Source organism: Miscanthus floridulus, chromosome 19, assembly GCF_019320115.1.
Source record: "Miscanthus floridulus cultivar M001 chromosome 19, ASM1932011v1, whole genome shotgun sequence".
In the NCBI taxonomy this organism is placed as follows: Eukaryota; Viridiplantae; Streptophyta; class Magnoliopsida; order Poales; family Poaceae; genus Miscanthus; species Miscanthus floridulus.
Window position 1 is genome coordinate 112,684,420 of NC_089598.1, and position 27,910 is coordinate 112,712,329.

The window sequence follows — 27,910 nt, forward strand, 5'->3', positions numbered from 1 at the left end:
TCCTGTGAACTGACCGGACGCTGGACATCAGAGTTCGGTGCAGCGTCCGATCACTCCTTTTCCAGTGAATCATCAAAGACCTTCGTGTTGCCTATTCCCAATCAAGTCCCAACTCCAATAAGATCTAAATAAACACCAATTTGGATTGATGTGAGTGACCTCTCTCAAACCCTCAATTTTTTCGAAAATATTTTGCCTCAGGCTATAATTCTTTTAAGAAAATAGGTAATAAGAGGGTGTTTGAAGATAAACAATAAAACAACATTCATGCATATGCAATGCAATACTTGGAAGATAAATCTAGTTGCTTGTCAAGTTTGATCTAAGGTTAAGCTTCTTCACACGCTTTATGGCGATTATCTTAACCATGTTAGACAAGCCCTATATGCATTACCAAAAATTAAACATGTTGTATATTACAATGCAATGCAAGGGACAACACAAGCTCATCTTTTAGTAAAGTTGCTAAAATCAAGAACATTGAGCTCATTACGCAATCTACAAAATGTTGCCTCATCTAGCGGTCTAGTGAAGATATCCGCCAATTGATCATCGGTCCTTACACCTTCTAATGATATATCATTTTTAGCAACATGATCTCTAAGAAAGTGATGGCGGATATCTATGTGCTTGGTGCGAGAGTGTTGAATCGGATAATTTACAAGTTTTACCGCACTTTCATTGTCGCACAAAAGAGGTACTTTATCTAGAACTACACCATAGTCTAGCAAAGTTTGTTTCATATAAAGTAGTTGTGCACAACAAGCACCCACAGCAATGTATTCTGCTTCGGCGGTTGACAAAGCCACACTATTTTGCTTCTTGGAGGACCAAGATACAAGTGATCTACCAAGCAAATGGCACCCTCCGGATGTGCTTTTTCTATCAACTTTGCAACCGGCATAATCTAAATCGGAATAGCCAACTAACTCAAATAAAGCTCCTTTGGGATACCAAAGGCCAATGCTTGGTATGTGCTTAAGATACCTAAGGATTCTTTTTACGACAATTAAGTGAGTTTCCTTAGGATTAGCTTGAAATCTAGCACACATACACACACTAAATATGATGTTGGGCCTAGATGCGGTTAAATATAGCAAGCTACCAATCATAGAGCGGTAGAGAGTTTGATCAACCATGTTACCTCCCTCATCTAGGTCGAGATGTCCTTTAGTTGGCATTGGTGTCTTGATTGGCTTACATTCATCCATCTTGAATCTCTTGAGAGATGAAAATCCCTTCTCTCATTTGTTTGATTTGAAAACCAAGAAAGAATGTAAGCTCTCCAATCATTGACATCTCGAACTCCTTTGACATCAATTCACCAAACTCTTTGCAAGAATCTTCATTTGATGATCCAAAGATGATATCATCAACATACACTTGGCAAATGAAGATGTGCCCATCAAGCTTCTTGGTGAATAGTGTGGTGTCGACCTTCCCAATGGTGAAGCCCTTCTCAATGAGGAAGTCCCGAAGGCACTCATACCAAGCTCTTGGGGCTTGCTTAAGCCCATATAATGCCTTGGACAACCTATAAATATGATTAGGATATCTAGGGTCTTCAAACCCGGGAGGTTGATCAACATAGACTAGTTCATTAATAAAGCCATTTAAAAATGCACTTTTCACATCCATTTGATATAGTTTCATTTCATGATATGATACATATGCAAGGAGGATACGAATGGCTTCTAGTCTTGCAACCAGTGCAAAGGTCTCTCCAAAATCCAATCCTTCAACTTGAGAGAACCCCTTTGCATCTAGTCTTGCATTGTTCCTCACAACTACGCCTTGATCATCTTGCTTGTTGCGGAACACCCACTTTGTTCCAATGACTCTTGCACCTTTTGGCCGCTCTTCAAGGATCCAAACTTCATTGTGGGGGAAGTTGTTCAACTCTTCATGCATGGCATTTATTCAATCCGGATCTTGAAGAGCTTCTACCTTCGTAGGCTCATAGCAAGAGACAAAAGAGTGATGAGCAATAAATAAAGTAAGTTTTTATGAGCGAGTCATTACACCCTTTGATGAGATCTTGTGGATGATCTTGTAGTAGAGGTGTATTTCTTCTATTGACCACTTGAGGAGGAGGTTGTGGAGCATCAATATCTTATGCTTGTACCACCATTTGATCATGGGAGACATGTGTGTCTTCATTTTCTACTCTCCCATCTTTATCATCATCTTGTGGCACACTTGATGAATAAGGTGGATCAATCACTTGTACATCATCTTCATCATCTTTAGGCTTGATGTCTCTAACCAGAATGTTCTTCATAGCCTCCCTCAATGGTTCATCACCTACATCATCAAGATTCTTATGTGCTCCTTGGGAGCCATTAGATTCATCAAATTCCACATCATATGTTTCTTCAACCAAGCCGGTGGCATGATTAAATACTCTATATGCTTTGGACTTTGATGAGTAACCAGCAAGAAAACCAATATCACATTGTCTTTGAAACTTCCCTAGGTGTTGCCGCTTCTTGTAGATGTAACATTTGCAACCAAACACCCTAAAGAAGGAGATGTCCGACTTCTTCCCATTGAGCAACTCATAAGGTATCTTGCCAAGAAACTTTTGAAGGAATAGGCGGTTGGATGCATAGCATGCAGTGTTGATAGCTTCCGCCCATAGAGCTTCGGGGGTGTTGTACTCATCTAGCATTGTTCTTGCAAGAGTGATCAATGTTCGGTTCTTCCTCTCAACTACACTATTTTGTTGAGGAGTGTATGTTGCAGAGACCTCATGCTTAATCCCAACTTCATCACAATATGCTTCTATGTTTGTGTTGTCAAATTCCTTCCCATTGTCACTTCTTATCTTCTTGAGCTTCACTTCAAACTCATTTTGTGCTCTCTTGGCAAACTTCTTGAAGGAAGATGCAACTTTGGATTTGTCATGAAGGAAGAATACCCATGTATATCTTGAATAGTCATCAACAATCACAAGACAATAAAGATTTCCTCCCAAACTCTTGTATGTTGTTGGCCCAAATAAGTCCATGTGAAGGAGTTCTAGCACTCTTGTGGTTGACATGAAAGCTTTGGTTGGATGAGTATTTGCAACTTGTTTGCCGGCTTGACTTGCGCTACAAAGCTTGTCCTTCTCAAACTTCACATCCTTCAACCCTCTCACCAAATCATTCTTCATTAGCTTCTTGAGTGAGCTCATCCCAACATGAGCAAGTCTTCTATGCCATAGCCACCCAAGTGTTGTTTTGGTGAATAGGCAAGTCTTCAAATTTGCATCTTCGGAGGTGAAATCCACTAGATATAGGTTGTTGTATCTAAATCCTTTGAATATCACTTGATCATCATCCTTCTTAGATACAACAACTTCCTTCTCGGTGAACAAGCATTGGAAGCCAAGATCACACAATTATCCAACGGATAGCAAGTTGAAGCTCAATGAAGCAACATATAACACATTTGAGATAGAATGATCATTTGATATTGCCACTTTGCCCAATCCTTTAAGCTTGCCCTTTGAGTTATCCCCAAATGTGATTCTTTCTTGTCCATCTACTTCTTCATCTAGTGAGGCGAACATACGAGGATCACCGATCATATGTTGTGTGCAACCACTATCAATAACCCAATGACTTCCACCGGTCTTGTAGTTCACCAACACATAAGAGATCAAGCTTTAGGAACCCAAACTTGTTGAGGGCCCTTCACCTTCTCAACAAGTGACTTAGCAACCTAAATTTTCTTAAGCCTATTCTTGTTGGGGGTTCCTAAGAACATGACTTTTATCTTTCCACTAGAGTCCTTTCTAAGCATGTAGTGAGCATTGAAGGCAAAAGGTCTAGCATGCTTGGGCAAGGGTTGTGGTGCTGGAGTTTGGCACTCATGAGCAAAGTGGACTTCTTTTCCACACTCAAAACACTTCTTTGGTTTTGGCTTTTGTTGTTGTTGAGCTTGAGCCTTCTTCTCTTTGTTTGCCATGTACCCAATGCCACTTCTATCCATCTTCATGACGGTGTTCATTAGTAGCTCACTTTAAAGATACTTGCCTCTAGTGAACTTGCTTAATCCAATCTTAAGATGCTCTTTCTCCAACTTGAGCTTCTTGTTTTCTTCCTTAAGAGCATAATTGTTTTTCTCTTCCTTGAGCTTCTTGTTTTCTTCTTTGAGCTTCTCATTCTCAAGTATCAACCCATCATCATGATCAAGAGTTTATAGCACAACGGACTTGGTGGTTTTGAGTTCTTCAAGTTCTTTCTTGAGCTTTTCATTGTCATTCTTGAGCTTGACAAACTCATCATAATCATCGGCCTTAACCACTTGCTTGCCCTTGCTACTAGAACTTTGCTCAATGATCAAATCATCACATGATGTAGCTATATCAATCTTAACAACATTGTTAGTAGCATCATGTGGCTCATTGAATAAATATTCTTGAGCAATAACTAGATTATCATGATTAATTTTAAGAGTAGTATATTCATCTTTTAGCATATTATGGCTAGTGATGAGCTCTTTATGCATCCTCTCAAGTTTATCATGTTTATCTTTAAGCTCTTTCTTAGAAGATTTGAGCTCTTTGAGTTTGGATGACATAGCTTCATTTGCTTCTCTAAGCTCAACACTAGCCTTTTTGGCTATATCACATTTAGCTAAAAGAAAATCATTTTTAGCTTCTAGCTTATCATTCTTAGCTCTAGTCTTTATAATGATCTTGGAGTATTTATTCAGCAATTTAACAAGATCATCATAAGAAGGTGATTCATATTCATCATCATCACTATCGCTATCATTATTACTAGCATGTTCATCACCACTACTCTCATCATCATTTGATACCTTGCATTCACCCTTGGCCATAAGGCATAGGTGTGTAGAGGATGATGGCGATGGTGGTGGTGAAGATGATGAAGAGTCAATAACAATGGCGGCAACCTTCTCGTTGTCACTATCATCATCAGATGAACTACTAGATGAATCAATGTCCATGAGCCAATCACCGACGATGTATGCCTTTCAACTCTTCTTCTTCTTGTGGAAGTCCTTCTTGCCATCTCTCTTCTTGTATGGCTTGTCTTTCTTCTTCTCATCTTCATCACTTGAGTCATCTTTCTTGCCCTTGTTCTTGTTCTTGAACTTGTCTTTCTTGGGCTTTGTGCATTGGTGAGCTAGGTGACCAAGTTCTCCACAATTGTAGCAATCCATCTCGGAGATTGGCTTCCTTCTAGAGCTAGTGAAGAACTTCTTCTTCTTGCCATCAAACTTGATGCCACTCTTATTGAGCTTCTTTAGCATCTTGGCATTTTTTCTCACCATGAGAGCAAGGCTTGCATCATCAACTTCATCATCACTTGAGCTCTCATACTCAAGCCTTGCTTTGCCCTTCTCTTAACTAGCTTTGAATGTGAAGTTCTTTTCTTTCTTCTTGTTAGAGGATGAGCCATCTTGAGGTGTGATGTGCATGTACATCTCATGAGCATTGATCTTTCCCAAGATTTGTGTCGGTGTAGTGGTGGAAAGATCACCTTGATGAAGCACGGTGACAATATGCCCATATTTGTCAATGGAGAGGACACTCAAGATCTTTCTTACAACATCGGATGGTTGCATTCGAGTTAGTCCAAGCCCATTGACTTCCTCTACAAGAACATTCAAATATGAATACATTTCATTAGCACATTCTTTAGGAAGCATTTCAAAAGAGTTAAGCTTTTTCATGACGAGATGATAGCGTTCCTCACGCTCACTCTTTGTTCCCTCACGGAGCGCACAAATGTCCGACCATAGTGCATGGGCGTCTTTGTGGTTCCTCACCCGGTTGAACACATCTTTACAAAGGCCTCTAAATTTGGTGTTTCTAGCCTTTGCATTCCATTTTTCATAATTCAACTCATCGCCTTGTAGGTTAGTAGCATCCCGAGGTTTTGGGAAGCCTTGTGAAGCGGCTCTAAGTATTCCAACATCTAGAGATTCTAAGTACGCCTCCATACGAATTTTCCAATAAGAAAAATCATCCCCCTCAAAGATAGGAGGAGGTCCATCCCCGTGAGATATCTTTCTCTAGGCGGTTAAGTCTAAATACGTGAGCACGAGGCTCTGATACCAATTGAAAGGATCAAGATGCCCAAGAGGGGGGGGGGGTGAATTGGGATAATTCTAAATTTCTTTGCAATAATTAAACTTAACGGTTATCCCAATTAACCCCTTGTGCCTAGAAAGTGTTTCTATTGATCTAACGTACAAAAGTTTAGCACCCTAAGTTCCAATCCTACTCTAGCATGGCAATTCTAGGAATATAAATGACAAGAATTGAATTGCTCAATGTAAATGCTCAAAGTATAGAGAGAAGGAGGAACGCGGCGATGTTTTGCTAAGGTATCGGAGAGTTACCACTCCCCACTAGTCCTCATTGGAGCACCCGCGCAAGGGTGTAGCTCCCCCTTGATCTGTGCAAGGATCAAGTTCTCTCTATGGGTTGATTCTTCGACACTCCGTCGCGGTGAATCACCCACAACCGCTCACAACTTGAGTTGGGTCATCCACAAGCTCCGCCGGATGATCACCAAGCTCTCCAATCACCACCAAGCCGTCTAGGTGATGGCGATCACCAAGAGTAACAAACATGAACTCTCACTTGACCATGACAAGCCTAATGAGAAGGGTAGATGCACACTTTGCTACTCTTGATCTCACTAATGAGGGCTCTCTTTGGGATTCTCAAATCTCAATCACCTCACTAGGACCTTGCACTTCTTGGCACTCTCAAAGGTGTTTCTTAGCTGTTGGAATGAGCAAAAGTACCCCCACACACAAATGGAGGAAGTAATTATAACATGGGCTAAAAAAACGAACCGTTATGTGCCTCTATGGGGTGACTGGATGCTCCGGTCATGTTGACCGGACACGCCGGTCAGTTCACCCCAAACTCCAGTGTTTACAGTGTGACCGGACGTTGGCCAGCGTCCGGTCAGCACTGACCGAATGTGTTTGGTCATGATTTTCCCTCTCTAGAACCTTACTGGAGTTGACCGGATGCTGGCCCTCAGCGTCCGATCACTTGACCTCTCAGCGTCCAGTCACACCAGACGAAAACACCTCGATCAAATGAACTGACCAAACCCTAAGCCAGCGTCCGGTCACACCAGAGCCAGTGTTCGGTCACACCGGAGCCAGCATCCGGTCAGTATTTGACCCTCCATTCACTTCCAACTCTCGAACGTATGTGAATGAAGTTTGCTCCATTGGATCTAAGGGCTATTTTGGGGCTACCTAGTGCTAGATTTAGTAAGTGTGCACCACACCTAACTCACTAGACTCACCTAGGTCTAGCTACCCATCCATACCCCCCTTAATAGTACGGCCAAAGAAAAAACAAAGTCCTAAACTACTCTAAGTGTCTCTTCAACTCCAAATGACACTTAGAACTAGTCCATCCTTAACCTTGTCATCCATCCTTTGAAAACCGAAATGATTTCCAATGTAGGGGCATGACCACCATGATTGCCCAATCAATCTCCATTACGGTGACCTAACTTAATTGCCTCTGCAAAACATATGTTAGTCATAGTAATCATGTATTGTCATTAATCATCAAAACCCAAGTAGGGGCCTAGATGCTTTCAAAGTGGCTAGTGCATCATCTCAATTCAATGATCAAGCAAGTGCAAGCAATCAAGTTTCAACGCTTTAACCAACCAATATTGCAAGGGGTCATCCATTGGACACTATAATTGGAAATATTTCTAGAGGTGTACAAACAAGATCAAGATTGGCTTCATTTTGTGAGCATTTCTTTTTTGTGTCATCTATTGAACCAAAAAAGATAGATGAAGCATTGAAAGATGTTGATTGGGTGAATGCTATGCATGAAGAATTGAATAACTTCACAAGAAATCGAGTATGGGAATTGGTAGAGAGACCAAAGGGACACAATGTGATTGGAACCAAATGTGTCTTTTGAAACAAGCAAGATCAAGATGGGATAGTAGTAAGAGACAAAGCAAGATTGGTAGCACAAGTTGAATGTCTTGACTTTAGAGAAATATATGCCCTAATTGCTAGATTGGAAGTAATTAGAATTTTACTAGCCTATGCTTGTGCCCACAACATCAAACTCTATCAAATGGATGTCAAGAGTGCATTTCTCAATGGTTATATCAATGAAGAAGTATATGTTGAGCAACCTTCCGGTTTTGAAGATGACAAGAAGACCGACCATGTGTATAAGTTGAAGAAGGCATTGTATGGCTTGAAGCAAGCACCTAGAGCATGGTATAAGAGATTGAGGGATTTCCTACACTCTAAAGGGTTCATGATTGACAAGGTTGACACCACTCTTTTCATCCAGAAGATTGGAAAAGATTTATTTATGTTGCAAATCTATATTGATGATATCATATTTGGATCAACCAATCAAGAATTTTGTGAAGAATTTGGAAAGATGATGGCTAATGAGTTTGAGATGTCCATGATTGGAGAGTTAAGTTACTTCCTTGGTCATCAAATCAAGCAATTGAAGAATGGTACATTTGTGAGTCAAGGCAAGTATATCAAGGACATGATCAAGAAGTTTGGCATGAGTGATAGCAAAGTCATTAGTACACCAATGGGAACAAATGACAACTTAGATAGTGATGCAAGTGGCAATATGGTGGATCAAAAATTGTATCAGTCTATGATTGGAAGCCTACTCTATGTGACCGCATCAAGGCTGAATGTCATGTTTAGTGTATGCATGTGTGCAAGATTTGAAGCCTCACCAAGAGAAAGTCATTTGAAGGCTACAAAGAAAATATTGAGGTACTTGAAGGATACACAAAATATTGGTTTGTGGTATCCCAAAGGAGCAAAGTTTGAGCTAGTTGGTTACTCTGACTCGGATTATGCGGGATGCAAGGTTGAAAGGAAGAGCACCTCGGGAACATGTTAATTGTTGGGAAGATCACTTGTTTCATGGTCATCAAAGAAGCAAAATAGTGTTGCATTATCAACTGCTGAAGCCGAATACATATCCACCGGTAGTTGTTGTGCACAAATACTTTGGATGAAGGCCACCTTGAATGACTATGGAATCAAGTTCAAGAAAGTGCCATTGCTATGTGACAATGAGAGTGCAATCAAGTTAACCAACAATTTGGTTCAACATGCAAGAACAAAATACAGTGATGTCCGCCACTATTTCATAAGAGATCACCAAAAAGGGGACATTTGCATTGAGAGTGTACGCACCAAATATCAACTTGCCGATATATTTACCAAGCCATTAGATGAGAAAAGGTTTTGCAAGCTAAGGAATGAGTTGACCATATTGGATTTCTCAAATATGTGTTGATGTACTCCCCACTTATATGACATGCCTCTCCTTCGAGCAATCCAAGGTAAAAGTTGATTGGCATGACATACATTCTTGCTAAGGACATGTTTAGTGCATCTAGTCATTTTTTACATTTAATAGGCTCATTCATGAAAATCAAATGATTTTGATGTTTGTATGGTACCACTATTGCTTCTATGCTTAATTTGGTCTAGTGGTAGCATATGACATGTTTGTGGGCTTGTAAAACCTAGTGTTTGATCTAAAAAATGAGCTCTAAGTGTTTAACTCAACATGGTACAAGATAACCCTTATTTGGAGGTATGAAGAAGCTTGTTCTTGGATCAAATTGAGTTAAATATCTTTGGCAAATGATCTAGATTGGACCATATTTGGGAAAATGATCCTCACCCTATTGATTGACATTGATAATCTCAACCTATCTACATTTTGAACCTTTGTGGTCATTGATTACAAAGGGGGAGAAATAGTGTACAAAGATAGTAAAAAGACAACAAAGGGGAAAAGAAACAAAGATATAAGTGATAGGGGGGAACTTGACATAGGGGGAGAGATATGACAAAGGAAGGGGATCAATTAAAATTTTAAGCACACAAGTAGGGGGCGCAAGCTCATAAACTTGATTGATGCATTTCAATGTGCATTTCATATGTTTGCTTGCATGGCATAAGTTCTAAATTTCAATATCCATGCTTGTGTGGTGTATGCTAGTTCTAGGTTTGAATGATAAAATGAAAAACTAGCATGCATAGGTTAAGTAACTAGACTCATGCTAATATTATGAAAACTAGACACTTACTTCTAATGTTGATCTCATGGGGTATTCTAGTTTTTGTGTATGTCTAGTTATTAATGGTGCTAAGGATAGTATATTGGTGCACTCTGATTGGTATCATGCTTCAAAGGTCCATCTTTTATACCTTAGCATCATTTGGTAGACATTGTCTCCTATTTTTTCTATCTAAGCATATGTGCAAGCTACAATCCAAACTCTTAGCACATATGTAGGGGGAGCAATTGCTACCATATGGGATTCATGAAACTTGTCCATATCCTATTACACATGGTAAATATGCTTGGGCAAGCAACATTGATTCAAATGATTTTCAATTCATATCTTTGTAAAAAGGTTGTCATCAATTACCAAAAAGGAGGAGATTGAAAGCTCAAGTTTGGTTTTGGTGAATTGATGAAACCCTAAGTGCTAACCTAGTTTATCAAAGTAATTATGAGATATGTAGCACTGCTCCAAGTGATGAAGCAAATGGAGATCATGGCATGATGATGGTGATGGCATGGTGATGATCAAATGCTTGGACTTGGAAAAGAAGAAAGAAAAACAAAAAGCTCAAGGCAAAGGTGAAACTTGATAGGAGCTTTTTTGTTTTGGTGATCGAGACACTTAGTGAGTGTGATCACATCTAGGATCGATAGCCATACTATTAAGAGGGGTAAAACTTGTATCGAAATGCGGTTATCAAAATGCCACTAGATGCTCTAACTCATTGCATGTGCATTTAGGATCCAGTGGAAAGCTAACACCCTTAAAATGTTTGTGAAAATATGCTAACACACGTGCACAAGGTGATACACTCGGTGGTTGTCATATTTGATCAAGGGTGGAGAAGTTGGTAAAATGAAGGAGGTAATAGTCACTAAGAAACAGTGACCGGATGCTGGTCACGCAGTGACCGAACTCTGACCCTGTGTCCGGTCAGTAGGTGCGTAGTGTTGGCCGCCCTCGGTCCCCTAACCAGATGCTGAAGAGGCTAAGGGACCGAACACACAGTGGGTGCATCCGGTCACCTAGTGACATACGGTGACACAAGCATTAGAGAGAGACTGTGTTGATCGGACGCTGGCCTGGGTCCGATCATGTTCCACCGGACGCGTCCGGTCGTGAAAAATCATCTCTAGAACCTTACTGGAAACAACCGGACGCAAGTGATGGTGTGTCCGGTCACTTTGAGTAGCACGTCCGGTCACAACTTAAGTGCACTGATAACCATTGAGATCAGGCGATCAGCATTGGAAGTTGGGGACATGTGGTGAATATCTAAGGACCAGACGCTGGGGTCCTATATTCGGTCAAACTGACTGGTGCGTCCAGTTGCCCTGATTTTTTACGGGGCAGAGGAGCCAATGGCTCTATTCGTGGGGGCTCTCTATTTAAGCCCCATGGTCAGCTCAAGCTCATTCTCTTGGTAATTTGCATTGACATAGCAACCTTGTGAGCTTAGCCAAAGCCCTCCCACTCATCTCCATCATTGATTCATCATCTTTGTGAGATTGGGAGTGAATCCAAGTGCATTGCTTGAGTGTTTGCATCTAGAGGCACTTGGTGTTCATGTTTTGCTACATAATTCGCTTGTTACTCTTGGTGGTTGCCACCACCTAGATGGCTTGGAGCAGCGAGGATCATCGAGCGGAGGTTGGTGATTGTCTCCGGCTTCGATCACGGTGATTGTGAGGGGTCTTGACCTTTCCCCGGTGGAGAGCCAAAAGGTGCTCTAGTAAATTGCTCATGGCTTGTGTGATCCTCATCTTGTGTTGGTTGTGCGGCACCCTATTGAGGGTTTGGCATGTGATGACAATTAGTGTGTGAACCTCCAAGTGAGTGAATCACCACAACGAGGACTAGCTTGCCAACAAGCAAGTGAACCTCGGTAAAAAATTATTGTGTCATCATTTGATTTTGAGGTGATTGGTCTTCATTGGTATTCATCCTTGTGATTGATTAGTTCATTCCTTGACTCAACGGCATAACCATCTTGCTCTATCTCTTTTCATTACCACAAACTAGTTGTCAAGCTCTTTAGTGTAGCTAGTTGTGAGAGCTTGTTAGTTTGGTTAGCGTGGCTCTTTAGTTAGCCTTTGAGAGCTCATTAACTTAGTGTAGTGACATAGCTATTGTGTGGATAGAGACTATATAAACTAGAATTGTGGTAGGTCGCTTCCATTTTTTTGGTAGGCTAGCACAACACTCACTTTGCCTCATATTTATCTAACCGGTTTGCTAAGTGTTGTTGGAGAAATTTTAATAGGCTATTCACCCCCCTCTAGCCATTAGGAGCTTACAGATGTTCCTTTCAGCTGATGATGACCGAGGCGGCGCTCTGACAGTGGGGGATGGAACATTGATTTGCATGTCGGCGCTCACCCTAGAAGAAAAGCTTTTCGTAGAATAGGATGATGCCGCACACTTGAGCTTGCCCAATAGCTTGCTCATCTTCCTGCAAAAATCAACAAACGACAAAACTCGTGGAATGGATTAGGAAATAAAATGTCAGCGGTTAGCCGTCCAAAAGTCAGTCGTCCGAGGGTCGGTCGTTCTTGATTGCCTAATGAATTTTCTAATCAAAAACTTGATAGAACCTCTACCCTCAATCTCTTTAATTTTTCTTTCTATTTTTGGTAGCACTCTATTCTTAATCTTTCTCACTCTTCCTAATTCCAGCGGTACTTCTACTAAGTGGATTTCTAAACTACGAACTTGAAATTTAGAATTTTGAACTTGGGAGGCTGGATTGTCAATGTGTGTGGGTGAATAAATAACCAGGAGAGGTGGCCTTTTATTCACAGCGTAGCAACAGGCCGGCTAGCCTAGTGGTGGGGCCGGCCAGCCCCACATGGGGCCCACTTGGCCTCATCCTCCTCTAGATGCTTCTTTGCTTCGTGCTTAAGCGAGCTCAGTGCCCCTTTGGTGTAGATGCACTCAGAAATGGTCGATGGATAGTGGAGATGGTGATGGAGGTGATAGGTGGTGGTTGAGAGGGCCCTTCATGTTTCCTGTGGGTCTCGGTTGCCTGTATTTCTACCGTATACATATGTATATATATGCAATGCAAAAATATTTTTTGATATTATGAAATATAAGAAGATGAATGGATGGTAGTTTTTAAATTTTTATGCCTCCACAGTAAATATCCTTTTGGGTTTTTGCACTATGTAAAGATTATTTACATGGGGCTTGAATTTTATAATGCCATGGTGAAAAGATTTTTACTTTATTTTTCCAAATGCAATGCAAATGCAGAAAAGTAAATATGGATAACTACCGATTTTACCTCCCGACGAGGGTTCAAAAATTTAAGTCCACCGAACCGGACTTCTCTAGTTTTATTCATTCTTCGAGTGCATCAGTCGGTCTTGAAAACAGAGACCCTAATGGTTGCACTAGCTTCTCTTGCCACTCCAATTTAGACCATTGTTTCGGTCTTGGCTTAAAGGCGAATCGCTTTTCCTTGCCATTGATATGGAATTAGATTTCTCTAGCTCTGTCATCAATGTGTGTATTTGTGGTTCTTAGGAAAGGTCTCCTAAGTATGAGGGGTGTCGTCATGTCTTCCTGCATGTCAAGTACTATAAAATCTAGTAGAACAAAGAAGTTTCTTATTTTTACCAGAATATTCTTAGCGATTCCTGCAGGATAGCGAACCAATTAGTCTGCTAGTTGCAGGCACATCGATGTTGGTGAGTGTTGAATAATTAAGCTTGTTGAAGACTGTCTTGGGCATGACACTAACTTTAGCTCCAACGTCGCATAGCACATGGTTAAAATTTTGGTTTCCAATCAAACAATCGATAGTGGGACATCTTGGATCCTTCTTCTTGATAGGTGATGTATTCAGGATGGACTCACTACACTCCTCCATTAACTTGATTACTTCAGTGGTGGGCAGTGGTCTTTTGTTATTGAGAATATCTCTGAGGTACTTCATGTTGGTGGGTACTTGTATGGCATCTAGCAGAGGGATATTGATATAGAACTTTTGAATTACCACTACAAACTTACCAAGCTGCTCATCCATTTTAGCCTTTTGATTTATGCGTGGAAATGGTAGGAGGGTGGTGTCATGGTAATCTTGCATCATCTCCTATGCTTGTGGTCCAAATTCCTCGGCTTCTTCTTTTTCTTCCTCTCATAATGCTGCTGGTGGCTTACTCGTCCTTGTCAGATATGGAGGATCATGAGTAGACTTGCCACCTCTTGTGGTTATGGCGTTGACCTTTTCAAGGTTAGTGGCAAAAGGCAGAGCAATAGCCAACTGGACTAATTGTGATTCTATCTTTTTATTATAGCTAAGTTGGTCTTTTATAGCAGAAGAAAAACTTTCCATTTTAGTATTTATGTTTTCTAGAACCTTATCATTAGAAGCAAGCTTTTTAGAAATACTTGCATTAATCTTAGCTTGTTCTAAGATCAAATCTCTTAAGGATGGTTGTTTGGGACTAGAAGATTTATAGTAATTACCTGGGTACTTACCTTAGTAATTTGACCATTGTTGTCCCCATCCTTGTCTCTGTTGTTGTGGAGTAGAATTGTTACCAATGATGTTTACATCCTTTTCATATTCGGGAAAATCAATCCCCAAATATTCTCCACATGTGTTTTGGGCATTATAAGCATCTTAAATGGCTTGATGATCTTTCTTATAATTGGCTCGTTGTTCAAGCCAATTTAACAAGACATCCATCTTGTTTGAAAGTGCACACACCTCTTCTGGTACTTCTTTGCTCTTATTGCATGCTTGAATATTGCATTGAGACCAGCCTTGATTAGAAGCTATCTTTTTCGTAAGAGTTTTAGCTTTTTCAAGGGTGAGTGACATAAATGCTCCTCTAGCAGTTGCATCAAGTTGTTCATGAGCTTTCTGAGTTAATCCATGGTAGGAACTTTGCTTAAGCAACCAATCTTCCATCCCATGATGAGGACAATCTGAAATGTATTCTGGAAGACATTCCCATGCTTCTGGAATGGTTTCTCCTTTCTGCTGTTGGAAGTTGGAATTTTTTCCTCTTAAGACTTTGGTCTTGCCTATAGGGAAAAACTTTGCTAGGAAGGCCTTTGAACACTTTGCCCATGTGTTGATGTCCTCTTTGTTGGTGTAGAACCACTACTTCACCCTTCCCACTAGCGAGAATGGAAACAGATGGAGTAGTATGATATCTTGAGCGATGGCCTTGATGGTGATCGTGCTACTAATCTCTAGGAAATTCTAAAGATGAGCACTAGCATCTTCATGTGCCTTCTCGCTGGACGGGGTAGCTTGCACCATGTTGATGAGGCTTGGCTTGAGTTGGAACTCAAGGTTGTTGGTTTTGAGTGTTGGTCTAGTGTGAATGTTCTCAGTGTTTGGAGTAGATAATTCTCGCATTGTCTTATCAACCATAGCTTCAAAAACTGGTGTTGAACTTCCTCTTGATTGATTTGATTCTGATTGATGGAGATTGTTGGTGAATCATAACAATCTGGCAATACCCTGTATAAGATATGAATAAAGACAAACAAGGGCAAGAATGCTAAAGCAGATGTGCTTAGTTATGATTTCATCAATAAGTATTTATTTGATCAATTCTCTTAACCTTGTGCCCCTCCCCAGCAACGACGCCAAAAATGCTTGCTGACATTTCTTAGCATCACTCTTTACTAAGTTGTCATCCCTAGCAATGATGCTAGAAATGCGTTATTAGTAATTATTAATGACACTTGTAAATTTAGGAAAGATTATATATGTTGAAGCAATCCGCAAGCGCACAGATAATACACCATTGTAGCATTTCACCCGGGAGTATACCAGGTATCATTATTTATATTTTTCCACAAGGAGGAGCGATGGGGTGGCTAGAGATATTGACAAATATGTATACTTATGATAAAATCATTAACTCTCATAAGCCAAATGATAAATAAATGAATGATAAGTATAAGGCATTAATAATAATACAGAGATAGAAATAGATACTCATAAATATAGTATGGCTAGGCAGGAGATTAGTTAAGAGAAAAGATTACTAAGTCATTTCTTATTTACTAAGTCTTTTGTACACTCTAGTATATATACTTTCATCTATAGCATAATTAACTCTTCATCTATGTATAAGGAACATTACTAAGGAAGATCAAGAACAGAGCTTAATTCCCTTTGCAACCGGGTTCTACTTGTTCTTCAAACGGGGAGTGGACTACAATGGACTCAATGAGAGTGTCACACTCGTGATCTACCACATGGCCCAGAGTGTAGAGTGCATCCATAGGTAAACAATACTTAAGCACCACGCTTACATAATGTCGACCACTTAACTCACTCGAGTACTAAGCTAAGCGCTTTGTGAACATATGCATAAATTCATTATCAATCATAACTATATTAAGCATACTACCAAAGCAAACTAGGAACATAATAAATAGAAACATAGTATTGAAATAGCACAAAGTCACAAAATATAGAGGGATACAATGGCTTTACCAGCTTCCAAACGGTGAATCTAGAATCCAGATCAATAGCCCAACTCTACTTAAATCTTGCTAGCTAGCCTATACTAGAACTTGAAGAATTTGAGCTCTATCCACTTCTCTCTAGAAATCCTAATTTCTGATCCAATAATTAAATTGAAGATAGATGCCTCAGGGAGGGGGGTAGGGGCTGCTATATATAGGCTGAAGCATCAATCCTAGACCCTTGGATCAAACTGACTTGAAAGAACAGCGTAGATGCAATCTAGAAGGCGGTGGAGAACCGACGTACGAAGGAGGGGCTACCAGGTGGGGACACTAGGCCAGTTGGCCTACAAGTGGGGCCAATTGGCCCCACCTTTCATCCTCCTGAGGTTTGCTTTAGGGGGATGTCTTCTGGTGTCCTCTAGAACCTTCTGGTGCTATTTTCGTCGTGGATAAATGTGTTTAATTCTAACAATTGGGTCCACCTTGATAGTTTTCTGAATAAACCCTGCTAAAAACACAGATTCACCAAAACTTGTGGAAATTGTTAGTTTAAACCCCTAAGTCTATGTTGGTGGTCATTTTCATGCATTCATTCAAGTTATGTTGACTGTTCATGATGGATGTTAACTACCATCAACAATGAGCTAAATGAAAGAGTACCAATGGATGTGGATAAGTTTGTAGTGGTCAAGGCTCGGGATGACATGGAGATTGACAACGATCCCATGGGGGCCGACAATGATCTGTAGGATCTTATGAAGATTCACATCGATTCTATGGAGGTCGACTAGGATCTACATGGATCAGAGAATGATTAATTAAGTAACCAATGATGTACATATGAAGGCCTTTTAACTTTTGCATAGTATCGGCCTAATTAGTATCTGTATTTTAGCTTTTGGAATGCTTGTTAGCTTGGTAGTGGCGACCTACTTATTTGGTATGAATGTATGGAACTCAAATTGGATTCCTTTCAATTCGAGAGTACTGGCATTATGCTTTCCTTATATTTTCTAAGTGCATAGTTTGGCTTTCTTTCAATGTAAATATGTGTGCTTATTATTCACCATCGAAGTCAAGTTGACTTCCTTTCAATTTGAGTACTAGAATTGTGCTTTTCTTAGTTTTATAAGTGCGTTGTTTTAATGCCAAACATTAAAATTGTGTGCCTTAATGTTCATCACCGTGTCATACGAGGTCTCCGGGTGGTACTAGAAACTAGTCGTTGGTGATGGTACTGTGCATTCACCGCCGCTTAGTTGCATAATTTCCAATCCTGCGTTTGAACCCTCCTGCGCGGAACTAATGAAAGTTTGATTCCCGTGTGTCGTAAAAGTTATGTAGAGAGCAAGCAACCCCTACTCCAACATCTCCCCCACCCCTGTCGCCCCCTCCCCCCCCACACACATAGCTTTTCTTGTCCTCATTGCTATTGTTTGTCATCGCCGCTCCTGCTCATCACCATGGCTCAGCTCTTGCTCCATGTCGGTGCACATCGCCACCTTGCCCGCACAGATCCATCGGAGAATGAGCTGCTGCTGTGACTGGGGTTGCCACTCGTGCTCACCACCGCTAGATCCAAAGCCTAATGTAATAAGGCCTTACTTGTATTACCATCCTTTCTCCTTGAAACTCATCTCCTTACTAATGTTTATTGGTGCAATTCCACGGCAGGGCGGCCTCATCTCTTTGGTGGTGGTGTCCTTCCCAATGAAGGAGGCCCCCAACATGAGGAATGCACTGGACAGGCTCTCAGATGATGTACTTGCTGGCATCTTCTGCTACCTCCTCACTCGGTCCTTGTGCTGCTGTAAGTGTGTTTGTCGCTCCTAGAAGTGTGTCATCTCTGACTCCTATCACCGTAAGAAGCTTTGACAGACTATCGACAGCATCTTCTATGGTAGCTGATGGAAGGGCAATCGCCACTTCACCAACATGACTAGTGAACAACCCTCCTTGTCCTTCTTGCCTTTCCACCTTTAAAAGGTCCTAGCCTCAGATTGTTGCAGTGGCCTCGTCCTTTGCTGGTGTGCTAGGCATGATGGATTACGGTGCTATGTTGTCTGCAATCCGATGACCCACAAATGGCATGTACTACTATGTAGCGTCTGTTCTATTGGTCAAGCTCACTTAGGTTTTGACCCAACATCCCTGCACTTCTATGTGATTGAATTTGTTGAGGTGGAGGGTCCGTGCATAGGTGTGGAGATCTACTCATCTAAAACTACAACATGGATCTTTAAGGAATCTGAATAGGGTGAGGGTATTGTTCTATGTTCAAAATCGAGAAGTGTTTTCATAATGGTTTTATGCACATGCTTGAGTACTCTGCGATAGCTGTTGTGGATATGGAGGGGAAGACATGGAGGACAATTTGTAAACCACGTGGTGCTAAAATGTCCATCCATCAAGCTCAGGGCACCTGTGTGTGTTGTGCTTATTTTCACAATATGTCTTGGCTTTTAGTGTGGATACTTGAAGACTATGGTATAGATAACTAAAGGTTGAAGCATGTTGTGGACATGGAGGAACTATTTAGACACATGAATATTAAAGTTGGTTCTAAGCTTTATGATGAGGAGTACAGAGTGATTGTAGTTCACCTAGAATGGAACTTCATTTTCCTTATTGGGAAGGATAGAACACTGATTGCATGTGACATGGATCGCAGAAAGGTTCATGTCATCCATGCCCGTGTCATCCGCTTTTGTAGATCAAGAGGGTGTTTCCATATGAATAGGCATTATTATCTTCCTTGTTGATGGAGTCATTAGCAGAGCAGTAAAGGTGTATTTGTTGAATTTTGTCATCACGACAGTCCTTGTTCCGGTAGGGAGTTGTTTTCATTCTACAAATGTATAGGCCAATTTTGGCTTGTTAACTAAAGGAATGGTATGTTCAATATTATTAATTCTGTTGCTTTGTTTAGGTTGTGGATCAGAGATGAAGAAGAGGGTTGCATGGTGTATTGGCTACCAATCCAAAGGACGCACTAATTATATTCATTTGTGCCTATCAAGCAGGAGTGCCACATGGGAGGAGCATAGCTACGTCGTTTCATTATGTAAGTCTGTAGAGAGCAATACCTTTAGTTTGCAATCTATGTATCACTTGTGTTAGGATATCAGTTGAGAAAGATATTATGGTAAGCATCCATTGTTATTTTAAGAACATGGTTTATGGATGCAATGATTATATTTGTATGTTTTTTGTTCAGTAAGCTATTAAGGGCTGCTTATTATTTAGTTATCACCACCCCCATTGGGGGTGCAAACATCCAACACCGTTGCTATATGTATCATGTGGCAGGGATCAAAAGTGTATCACTGCCGAATCATTTAGTGACCTGACACCAACTAAACGATCATCCAACGCGGATCGTGGTGCAAGGCGACGATGACCATGACCTTTGTACTAGTGGTTCATACACTAAAGCGACGGTGGTGTTAACCTCTACACAGACATTTCGGCCATCAAAACTCATGGAATTTGTTAGTTTAAACCCCTAGATCTTCGTTGGTGATTATATTTATGCCCTTATACATGTTATATTGACGGTTTATAATTGTTGTTAACTGTCATCAACACCCTATGATTTAATAACTAGACCTATCATGGTGGAATACAGAGAATGGACAAGGCTATCACCACTTGCCACCTACCACAATCTATTCAAAGGCCTAGCCGTATCCACAGGTAATCTATAGTCTAAGAACCACGCTTAATCTATAAACTTACTACTTCGATCCGAGCTCCGATGAAATAAGATCAAAGCACCCTAACTAGACGGTGGAACTGGTACTAACAAAAGACTACTAATTATAAGATAACCTATGCTACTAATACCAAACAACAAGCACCTAAGCTCACTAATGATAAACACTAATGACTAAGTACTTAAAGTAATGTAGGGCAATAATACTAGAATAAAGTACTTAAATAAATACTGAATAAAGTAAATACTAAAATAAAAGAATTACAAAGGAGCTATACCAGACCCAGAAGACTCTTTCAGACTTCGAGAGTAGCTTCGCTCTTGCTCTACTCCACTACTAGACTACTACTCTATAGCTAATGCTAAGCTAGAAAGCTAAGAGAACCTTGGAGAGCTTGGAATTGAATGGGGCATCCTTCCACCGAGCTCCACGCCCTCTATTTATAGTATAGAGAGGCATGGGGCTATTTGTAGGTAGTGGCAAGGTTGGTGGAGGTAGGGGGCACCAGCACAGCGGTAGTAGGTCATCGGCCAGCCCTTGGATGCACCGCCTTTGCATCCAAGGGTGCTGGTTGCTCCTTAATGATTGTTGTGAAGACAACACATTGTGAAACTTGGCCGATAAGTCGGTTGTTGAGGTTCCAAGTCTATGACATTGGGCCCATGGATCCATGGACTCTTCATCGTGACTATTGGTCGGAACCGACTTGAATCAATGCTTGGTATTGCTTTTGGAGGAGCTCCCATGGATCAGTCACGTGGCAAAGTGCCAAGTTGACGCTTGTTGGGGTCGGGCAGCACCTAGGTGGCATCGGTCGGAGCTAGCCTATGGGCCCTGGTGGCCTTGCCATGTCCACTTGATTCCTTGGTCCATGTTTGTCACCATTTTGGCCTATTTTTGCCACATTTCTTGCATATAAATAATTCTACAAGCACAAGTGGAACTAGGTGAAATTTAAACAAAATTCTACACATGTGATGATGATTTACCTCACTTTTCATGCTTTTGGGTGGAATGTTGATGGTCAAAATGGGTGTGAGTGACCGTCAACAAGCTCCCTAAGCTACCCCTTTGCTGTCATCAGCAAAGATGCGGGTTTAGCATAGAATAGGTGTTGGATCAGGAGTTACGTACTATGTAACACCCTGCAAAGACTTGTATACAAACAAATACTATCTCTTGAATTGAACATGTTAGCGCTTAGAAATTTCACCATCAGTCTTAGCAATGTGGGACTTATAGCTTTCACCTTGACATAAGCAATTGCTAGCTAGATAGATACTTTTTGCCTACTTTGGTTTAGCTCAAACTTCCTGGAGGTTTTCAATAGATTTTGAGAAGAAAACTTGCCTAAGTTCCTCAGATGGTACACTCAAGTCACTCAGTGGTGTGTGAAATCCTCACCAAGGCCATGAATTTTAGCCTCAATTTCTATCCTAAAGCTTATGTGGAGTTCAAGGTAGGATGTAAAAACATAGCTTACTTGAATTGAATATATTGCTAAGTCAGTCACTTGGATCACAAGGAGCAACAAATCATACAAATTGATCAAGATGTGCATGTGTGTGGTATTTTTTATGGAAGTGGTACTCCTTTGAGAAGTTTTCCTTCTCTAGCTTCTTTTTGAGAGGGCATCGCAACTTTCTTTTTCTCACTCTCTCTCGCTCTTTTTACTGAACACTAGAGCTTTTTGCTCTTTCATTCTCTCTCATTTTTTTCTGTAGCCCATGCCTCTCATTTTTATGTAAGACAACTAGAGAGGTAACTTTGATTCTCATAGAGCAATAATGAATGGAAAGGTTGTGGTTGCGTATCCCCAGTGTAGGAATAGCATAAATATGTGGGTGTACGTGATCTTGATAAAAAAGCATGAAAAGTTTCTCTACTCAGATCGACAAGGCTTGAAAAAGCTCAAAACAAACAAACAGCTTTTATGGTGGCTTTATCATATATGAATGGATGTTTATTTGGCTTTGGTAGGAATTTATCACCATTGAGGAACTTCTAGCAATAGAGTTTTAGCTTTTGGCAAAACAAAACTATAGGTTGTTTTTACCATTCTTCAGATAGGTTCAAAGATTTACTCTAATCATGGCATACAACATATCTTACAAAAGCCTATTCTTGGTTCTAGCATTTGCAACCCACGAAAGCATTCAACTTAGGATGAACTCTAAGTTTATCATGCTCAAAACTTAAGAAGTATAAGGTTGTATAACAAGCTTTTGCAAAGTATCACAAAGCAATTATTCATCATCTCCAATTAATTTTATCATCATGTTATTAGAGCATAGTTTCTCTCAAGATAAATTTAAAGGCACTCCTCTCTACATTCTATGATCATGAATATTAACATGTAAAGTAAACATGAATGTAAAGAGATGATTTAAGATTTTCATACCTGAGTGGCGAGGGATATCTCCCCCAAGCTTGCCTTTTGCATAGGTTAAAATGTCTTCTGGCGGCTCTTTTGATTCTTTTCTTTATTGATTAACTAATATTACTAAAATGCATAAATGACTAACTAACTAAACCTATAACTACTAGATAACTTATTCAGTAGGAATGCTACTAAATTTTATTCATTATGATTAAATATTTTTATATGTTGCTTTAAATACAAATCTATTCTATCAGGCATTAGCTACTGCAGACTTTATTTATTAACATAGAGTAGCTAAATGCAACTAACCTATCATGCAATGTAAAGCAAATTTATTAGAAATTTAAATATGCGATGCAACTAATGAAATGTGGTAAATAAATGCAAGGGATAGAGAATTTACCTTTTTGATGGCTCAAGGTCATTCATCCTTGGGCGGAGGTGTTTCCTCTTGTTCCACCTCGAAGGCCTTGTCAGGATCAGGGGATGACGAGTTTGAGGATGGATCTTTCTTTTTACGCCATCTCTTTCTATTCTTCTTCTTCTTGATAGGTTTCTCCGGTTCTTCAATCGGCTTCGGTTTCTTCAACTTGATTCTCTTTGGATGCTTCTTCTTTTCCTATTTCTCATCAAAGAGGGGTTGTCTAGAGGCAAAAGCAAATATTTCTTTTCTTCCAGCAAAGTGGAATTGGATTTGCCCAGAAGCCACATATATGCAAGCATTTGTAGTGTTAAGAAAGGGATGACCAAGGACTAAAGGTGTATCATCGGCGTTGCCCATGTCTAAGATCATAAAATCTATCAGAATATAGGTACTCCTAACTTTAACTAAAAAATTAATGGCTACTCCCTTGAGATAATGGGTGGATTGATCGGCCAATTGTAAATAAACTGAGGTTGATGCTAGGGGAGTATAAAATAACTTATCATAAGTTTCCTTAGACACGTTGTTAATACTAGACCCTAAATCACAAATGGCATTATGAAAAGTGTGGGGGCCTAGGGTGCAAGTAATGATGGGGTTCCTAGGATCACCTTTCTTAATATGAAATCCCCAACCATTCTTAGAAAATTCATACCTTGCCATGACAAAGTTGGCTATCTCCATGGTTCCCTCAGGTTTGCCAGGAATTCTATCTTTTTCATAGGATGGGATAGCAGCAGTAGTTTGAGCTAATTGGGTTTCTATAATCTTATTAAAACTAGGTTTATTCTTTAAGATAGAAAAAAATTCATCCAATTTAGCATTTATATTTTCCAACATCTTATCATGAGCATTTAGCTTTTTATTAATGCTATCAGTCATTCTACTTTGACTATAAACAAGATCTTTCAAAAAAGCATAACTATTATTACCTTGATTATTCAAGTGAGAAGAAGAGTAATAATTGTTACCTCCTTGATTGTTGGAGCGCTGATTCTAGCCTTGATGTTGTGGCTGGAACCTGTTGTTAGTGTTGATGAAGTTGAGGTCCTCTTGGGTTTCAGGGCAGGAATTGCTCGAATGTCTAATGTCTCCATAGACTTCGCAAGTCATGTGGGAATCCATGGCTTTGAGTGTCTCTTGGGCACTCACCTTCTCATAAAGTTCTACTCGCTTTGTGAGTAGATCCATCTTAGCTGCAAGCATGTCAATTTCTTTAATTAAACGCATACCTCATTTACGGGGTTGGATTCGATCATCGCTCCATCCTTGGTTGGAGACCATCTTCTTGATCAGCATCTTTGCATCTGCAACTCTTAGCGAAAAGAATGCACCACCACCAGCAACATCTAAATGGCTCCTATCTAATGACACTAATCTATGGTAGAAGTTATGGATCAAAAGCTAGTCTTCCATGCCATGGTGCGGGCATGCAGAGACGTACTCTTGCTGTCGAGTTCATAAACCTAGGGTCCCTAATAGACCTGCTTCCTAGCAAAAGCTTAGCTTGGCAGACAACGTTGCGAACGATGTGCAACTCCTGGGCTGGCCCAAAAATCTAACAATAGGCCAGAACGACGATCCAGTCTCTGACCAAAAGGCCTAGCCAAAGAAGAACATCGCTCGCTTCTAACTCTAGCTTGCCTCTCTAACCAGAAGGCCTGACCAAAGAGGAATGACACACACTTCTAACTCTAGCCCGCCTCTCCAACCGGAAGGCCTGGCCAAGGAGGACCAACGCTCGCCTCCGACTCTGGCCCGCCTCTCTGACTAGTAGGCCTGGCTAGCTCACCTCTGAGTCTAGTGCTCACTTCCAACTCTAGCCCGCTTCTCCAAACGGAAGTCCTGGACAAGGAGGAATGACGTTCACTTCCATTGCTTCTGACTTTGGCCCATCTCCTCAACTGGAAGGCCTGGCTGAGAAGGGACGACGCTCGCCTCTGACTTCGACTCTCCTCTCCAATTGGAAGGCCTAGCCAGCTCACCTCTGACTCTAGCGCTCGCTTCCAACTCTAGCCCACCTCTCTGACCTGAAGGCCTAGCCAAGGAGGAACGGCGCTCACTTCTGTCGCTTCTGACTCTGGCCCGCCTCTCCAACTGGAAGGTCTAGACGAGAAAGGACGACACTCGCCTCCGACTCCGACTCACTTCTTTGACTGGGAGTACATTGAACCTCTACTTATAGCTCTTCTTAGACCAGAAGGTCGGAGTCGACTGGGGAACGATCGACCGAGGACGCCCGCTCGGTGAAGACCCAGGAAACGGACAGAGCAAGTAAGGCAGGGCGCTCTAGTCAACCATAATATCAGGGACCGTACCCTACACACCTGTAGGATAGCACTATCAGGCTATCTCAGAAGGACGCACCGCAACCTTATAGACATGTTAGAACATGAACAATATTGTGGGCGCCGACATTTATCCTATAGTATGGTAGGCGCCGACATCTGCCATACTAGAAGAAGATGATGGAACCAACCACATGCATATGAACATCAACAGTGTTGTGGGCGCCGACAAACCGCCTTGTACCTGATGGCATGGGCAACAAGACTAGGTAGCACACATGCACTCTTTCTCTCACACTCTCTCTTGTAAAGCCATCCCCTTCATCTATAAAAGGGGATGCGCTCCCTCCAAAAGGATGATGATTCGACCACCAGGATCGATTCACAGAGTCGAACAACCTATGATTCCAACAGAGCACATGCTCAAATACTTAGCGCACATAGGACCTCCCGTCTCTCTTGGCCCTTCGGTCTAGAGTCCAACCAGACCTCTTGCACCCCCATCTTACTCCCTCTTGTTTGTAACCCCACAACAAACTTTGAGCATATGGGCTCAGGAATAAAGTCACCGATCGACTCAAACTGGACGTAAGGCATGTTGCCTGAACTAGTATAAACCCTATGTCATTCAGTGCTAGGCTACATCCTATTATAACGTATGGCAAAACTACAAATATTTACGTGTTGGTCACTTTCTGAACCGATAGTTGGCGCTGTTCATGAGGACAACGCTGTACGTTCACGCCTTTGGTCATTGGATGGCCCACCTTTCTGCCATCTTCAGCACAGTGGGCTCAAGCGATACAACTCGCTTCAGCTCGCTAGAGTTTCCCACACTCCCACCTATTGGGATGTGGGTTCCTTCTGTCTTCGAGCTGTCTTAGGCCTTCCTCTTCGGAAGCCTAGACTTCATCGCCAACCAGCTCGGCATGCTTCAACTTCATGAGAAGGCACTTGATTTGGCGCCCATCGAAGGGGCATCCTCTGTCGGCTTTGGGACATCCAGTGACCTCAATGATGAGGCGCCTGCGCTAGGCTCAAACCCCACTTTGAGTAACGTACATACTGTTCTTTACTCACGTTTTTATATTTTCTGCCGACTCTCTAGAGGGACCCCATTGTCCCTGCCACGACCACCATGCGATCGGTTCCCCTATGGCCTCGCGTCCCCTGTGGACGTGAACGCACAGGGGCTCCAAAGGATGCTAGCGCCACCTCCTCTCACATACAAATTCATGGGGATGGCGAGCTATGCTCCCACCTCTTTCAATGACCTCATGGATGACGATGTTGAGAGCGACGACTCCAGCATCGGTGACATCATGGCACCTAGCCACCCTCTATCCCACAAGTGCGCTATGGCGAACGCTCTAGGACAGCCGTCGGTGGTGGTGGAGTCTCTTCAGACCCACACCCCTCTGAACCCTCATGTGGATGCCCTTGTGTGTGCCTAGGAGCACGACGAGGAGCTACAACAAAGGTGGTAGAACCAGCCACCACCTACACCGACGCGCTCAACACAGCACGCCGCGCCGCGCGTGCGTGACCTAACGAGCAGTGCCTAGGGTCGCGCCCGCCAGGTCCAGTGCAACATCATGGGTGGGGGGAATGATTCCCCGTAGTTCACTTGGACAGGCTAGAAGATCACCGCAGCAGCGATGCTTCTATGCGGCCTTCCTAAGCCTATCGACCCATAGGAGCAGGCGGTCCACCAAAACCTCTAGGCGCTAGTGGAAACCGCCGCCGTTCAAATGGCTGAGAGCTCCACGTCATGACACCGACTCGTGGCCTCTCTCCCTACCAGGGGAGTGGGGATGCACCAGACATAGCGCTCCATCCGCTCGCCTCTACAGCCACCCAAGTGTGGAACAGGAGGCCGTAGCTATGCCATGACTTGACCCAGCGCCTGCTCCACACCAGGCACCTGTGCGCGAATGCCTCAGGCTAAACTGAGACGCTCATAGCATCATCAACAACCGGCGCCAGGCCCGGTATGATGATGACGTCCACCAGGCGGCGATGAGAGTAGGCAGCACGGGCTCCGGCCGGACTATTGAGGGGATCGGTGAGACGCACCCTAGGCATGGTCGCCGACCTGATGACTAGAGTCCTAGCTCAGATGGCCCAAGACCATGGACCTTTGGGCGACACATCCAGAGAGCGTCGTTCCCACAGCGCTTCTGACCGCCTACCAACATCGCCAAGTATACCGGAGAGATGAACCCCAGTATATGGCTCAAAGACTTTCGGCTCGCCTACCGAGCCGAAGGAGTGGATGATGACCACTTCATCATTCAGTACCTCCCCATCTATGTGGGGGAATATGTTCGAGCATGGCTCGAATTCCTCCTATATGATAGCATCCGTGGCTGGGCAGACCTCAAGAGGATCTTTATCAGGAACTTCTAGGGGATGTATGTCCACCCTGAGAACTCCTGGGACCTCAAGAGCTACAAGCAAGAGCCCAATGAATCCCTGCGGGATTACATCCATAGGTTCTCAAAGCGGTGCAACTCCCTTCCTGATGTCATCGATGCAGACGTCATCAGCACGTTCCTCTTTGGGAC

At 42.0% G+C, this 27,910-nt stretch overlaps 1 non-coding gene across 1 annotated transcript; it reads left to right on the forward strand.

Moving 5' to 3' along the window:
- Positions 1-15,007: 15,007 nt before the first annotated feature.
- On the forward strand, positions 15,008-15,115 carry LOC136530250 (small nucleolar RNA R71). The gene has a single exon (XR_010777733.1). It is a non-coding gene; the product is annotated as a small nucleolar RNA R71 (small nucleolar RNA).
- The last annotated feature ends 12,795 nt before the right edge of the window (positions 15,116-27,910 follow it).